Source organism: Cylas formicarius, unplaced genomic scaffold (assembly GCF_029955315.1).
Source record: "Cylas formicarius isolate icCylForm1 unplaced genomic scaffold, icCylForm1.1 PGA_scaffold_270__1_contigs__length_11836, whole genome shotgun sequence".
Taxonomy (NCBI): Eukaryota; Metazoa; Arthropoda; class Insecta; order Coleoptera; family Brentidae; genus Cylas; species Cylas formicarius.
In genome coordinates, this window is record NW_026844302.1 from 1 (window position 1) to 5,000 (window position 5,000).

Genomic DNA, 5,000 nt, shown 5'->3' on the forward strand with positions numbered 1-5,000 from the left:
AAACAAGCCAAACTTATCCTAAACAAACCAAAACTAACGATAATTAAGCAAAAATAGGAAACGTTCACAAAAACTAACCGAAATGAACCCTAACTAACTAATAGCGGCCGAAACTGGAAATAATAAACCAAAGTAACCAAAACTAAGCAAAATTAAGCAAAAGTAGTCAAAATTAACAAAAACAAGCCAAAATTATCCTAAACAAACCCAAAACTAACGATAATCCTAACTAACCAATAGCGGCCGAAACTGGAAATAATAAACCAAAGTAACCAAAACTAGCGAAAATTCAGCAAAAGAAACCAAAATTAACCGTGTAACAAACCCAAATCAACCAAACCAAAAAAAAAAAACATGCAAAACTTCACCAAAACGAACCACAATTCGCAAAAACTAAACAAACACAAACAAAATTAAGCACACTCAAATAAAAAGTAATCAAAACTACGTTCAACACGAACTGACCTAATTAAATAAAAAAATAGGAAAATTCAATTTTGCTAACCAAAAACGTCAATCGAAATAAACGCGAAACCGGGTTCCTGCCATTTATTTCGACGATAAGCACTTTTATCTAACTATGATTCGAAAAAAAAAAAATAAGAAAGAAAGATATGAATAAACGAATTGATTAATATATAAAAATTGTGGTTCTGAAAAGAACCGTTTTTGGTGAATTTACACTCTCCAAGTCGACGCTCATTTATTTAGAACTGGTGTATTTTGTGACGGCTTTGGTCCCTTCACTGACGGCGTGCTTGGCCAACTCTCCGGGCAACAACAATCTCACGGCCGTTTGAATCTCTCTGCTAGTAATAGTGGATCGCTTATTATAGTGAGCCAAACGAGAAGCTTCGGCGGCAATCCTTTCGAAAATGTCGTTTACGAACGAATTCATAATGGACATGGCTTTGCTCGAAATGCCAGTATCCGGATGAACTTGCTTCAACACTTTGTAAATGTAAATTGCGTAACTCTCCTTCCTCCTGCGTTTCTTTTTCTTATCACTCTTCGAAATATTTTTTTGAGCCTTGCCGGCTTTTTTCGCCGCTTTACCGCTTACTTTCGGTGGCATTTTCTACAATCGATTAGACGCGCGCAAAGTAACGGACTGACAAGGCCCACACCGGGCCGCAGCTATTTATTTGAGAACCGAGTCGGCCGACAAGCTCCGCCCCCGGGCATCGTTCGCCGAAGCGCTAATCCCATTGGTCCATGCCCATGTCCTATAAATAGCGCGCCCACGGTCTGCGAGAGCGTCATTGTGCTGTTAACGTTCGTGCGTGTACTATTAACGGTAATAACGATGTCGGGACGCGGAAAAGGAGGCAAAGTCAAAGGGAAAGCGAAGTCTCGTTCTAGCAGGGCCGGTTTACAGTTTCCGGTAGGTAGAATTCACCGATTACTTCGGAAAGGAAACTATGCGGAGAGGGTCGGCGCCGGAGCTCCGGTATATTTGGCGGCCGTAATGGAATATTTGGCCGCCGAAGTTTTGGAATTGGCCGGTAACGCGGCGAGGGACAATAAGAAAACCAGAATCATTCCGCGACATTTACAACTGGCGATCCGAAACGACGAGGAATTGAACAAATTATTATCGGGAGTAACGATCGCTCAGGGAGGTGTTTTGCCGAACATTCAAGCGGTTCTTTTGCCCAAGAAAACCGACAACAAAGCAAAATAAAAATTGCGGCGAGGGAAGACGATGGGAAAACGGTCCTTCTAAGGACCACAAATACTTTTCTATTTGAGATTTCGTTTCGTTTATTTAACAGATTATTAAAAAAAAAAAAAAAAAGAAACGTTCCTTCTTTTTACGTTTTCTCTTTCGGACTATAAGAAAACCGGTATAATACCTCGACATTTACAATTGCCGATCCCAGGAATTGAACAAATTATTATCCGAAGTTAAGATCGCTAGGTGGTTCTGTTGCCTAAGAAAACCGACAACAAAGCTAAATAAAGTTTTCGCCGGGAAGGAAGACGGTTCTTGTAAGGACCACAAATACTTTTCTATTTGAGATTTCGTTTCCTTTATTTCACAGATTTAATAATCACACTAACACGGGGAGAAATTAAAAATTCAAAACTTACCTCGACTCGATAATGGTTTGTTGGGCATTATACTCGAAATAACGAATAATCTTTGGAACGTATTTTGTGGTTCTGAAAAGAACCTTTTTTTTTTTTTTTTTGTGTTTCCGCAAGATCGACGAAAAATTTAGCCACCAAATCCGTAAAGAGTTCTACCTTGTCTTTTTAGGGCGTACACCACGTCCATTGCCGTTACCGTTTTTCTTTTGGCGTGCTCCGTATAGGTTACCGCGTCTCTGATGACGTTTTCCAAAAACACCTTTAAAACGCCACGAGTTTCTTCGTAAATCAATCCGGAAATTCGTTTCACGCCTCCGCGACGGGCCAATCTTCTAATGGCCGGCTTGGTTATTCCCTGAATGTTATCCCTCAACACTTTGCGATGTCGCTTTGCACCACCTTTTCCCAAACCTTTGCCGCCTTTCCCTCTACCGGTCATTTTTAATACGAGCCGAGTTCTCTGATCGATATATAACAAACAAAACCGTCCGAAGTGCCACGATCAACTGACCGAAAACGGTCCGGCGCTTCGGTTTTGTCGAGTCGGAATTCGCCACGCCCAAAAAGGTCGATTGGACCAATGAGAAGAGAAAACGCTCGGGTACAAATTAAACGGACGGACGTTCGTGCGGCCATTATCTGTCGACGAGTGTTAGTGATTTGGTGTTCTAGTACGTCCGCGAACGTGTTTTATTATCATGGCCAGAACCAAGCAGACCGCTCGTAAATCGACCGGAGGAAAAGCGCCCCGAAAGCAGTTGGCGACCAAAGCGGCGAGAAAAAGTGCACCGGCAACCGGAGGAGTTAAAAAACCTCATCGCTACAGACCGGGCACCGTGGCTTTGAGAGAAATTAGACGTTATCAAAAGAGCACCGAACTATTGATCCGAAAATTACCGTTCCAACGACTGGTCAGAGAAATCGCTCAAGACTTTAAAACGGATCTGCGTTTCCAAAGTTCCGCGGTAATGGCGTTGCAAGAAGCGAGCGAAGCTTATCTCGTCGGTCTTTTCGAAGATACAAATTTGTGCGCCATTCATGCCAAACGAGTAACGATCATGCCGAAAGATATTCAATTGGCGAGGCGTATCAGGGGAGAGAGAGCTTAAGATTAATAATAATCTCTTTTATTATTATTAACAACAAACCGGTTCTTTTAAGAACCACAAATCATTTTCCTTTAAGATTTCGTTAAAAATTGAAAATAAAAAATAAAACTTTTTCATTTATTAATTATTTGAGAACGGCCCGGTTGGATTTTTTTTTTTTCGCAACTAACGACGTCTTTAAAAAAAATTATTAGTGGTTCTGAAAAGAACCCCCCCCACTCCCCGTTGCTTTGTAAAACCGGACGAGTTTTTATTTCGACCTCTGGTATATTTGGTGACGGCTTTCGTTCTTCTGCTTTTTCGCGGCGGCTTTTCCACCGGTTTTCGAAGGCATTATTATTCACAAAGAAAAGCGGTCTTCGCGATCGAAATGAGAAAAAACCCCGGCGAACGTATTTATATCGCGACGGAGTCGGTCAACAAGCTCCGCCCCCTGTTCGCTTTTCGGTGGGAGGAGCTTGTCAACGGACTTTCTTCTCATATAAATACGTTCGCGGGGATATTTCTCTTAATGTTTGCGTGATCGTCGTCGGAATCGACTACGCTTCGTTGTTAAACGAGATGCAGTTTAAAATTCGCCGGCGGATAAGTTAGAATAAGTTTGTCGTAGGGAGAACGAAATGGAAAAGAGAAAAAAGAAGAAAAAGAGAAGTCCTTTTCGAGATTTTTTAATAAATTTATACTTATATATATTTTTTAAAGAAATCGTTTTCTATTTACCCCCGAGACGCCCGGGATTCGAGTTTGCCTTTGAAGATAGTTACGAATTCGATAGCGATTTTTTTTGTGGTTCTGATAAGAACCGTTTCGAAAATTTCGTTTTTTTTTTAAACACCCATCGACGTTCTCTCGGCGGTTCATTTCTTCTTTTTGGGCGAGACGGGCTTTTTAACTTTGCCGGAAGCGGCTACGGGAGGCGATTTTGCCGTTTTGGGTTTGGGCGCTTTCGGTTTCTTCGTCGGTCCCTTGTTTGATTTTTTGGCTTTCGAAGGCGATTTGGTTTTAATCGACGCCGCTACCGCCGTTCCGGCGGCGCCTTTGGCGGTTTTCTTTTCGGCGGATTTTTTAGCTGCCGATTTCTTCTCCACGGACGACGCGGCGGCCCCGCTTTTTCCTTTTCCCTTCGGAGAGGCGGCGACCGCCTTTTTTACGGCGGGCTTCGAAGAAGCGCCACCACCACCACCTGCGGCGCCAGATTTTTCTCCGGTGGTTTTTTTCGGAGACGCTTTCTTCGTTCTGGTCACGGACTTCTTTTTTTCCGAGGATGAGGACGCGGCTCCGCTTTTCGCCGAATTAGAAGTCGAAGACGCCAATTTGAACGAACCGGACGCACCTTTGCCCTTGGTTTGAACCAAAGTTCCCGCAGCGACGGCCGACTTCAAGTACTTTTTAATGAAAGGAGCCACTTTTTCGGCGTCCACTTTGTAGTTGGCGGCCACGTATTTTTTTATGGCTTGCAACGAAGAACCGCCTCTCTCTTTTAGTCCCTTTATGGCGTTGTTTACCATTTCGGAAGTCGGCGGATGGTTGGGTTTCGTTCTGGGATTCTTGGCTTTCTTTTCCTTTTTCACGGTCGTCGACGAAGACGAAGAAATGGTCGCGGAGGTTTGAGCCGGAGAAGAAGCGGCCGACGCGGTCGACACTTTCACTTCGCTTTCTGCCATATTATCGCAAATACTGACGACGGAAAACAACGGCGACAAAAACAACGACAACACGAGTACGAGTACCGCGCGCGCGTCGAAATTAATAAATTCGGTTAGGCCGGCGAACGAATTCGACTATGGTCGGACGGAC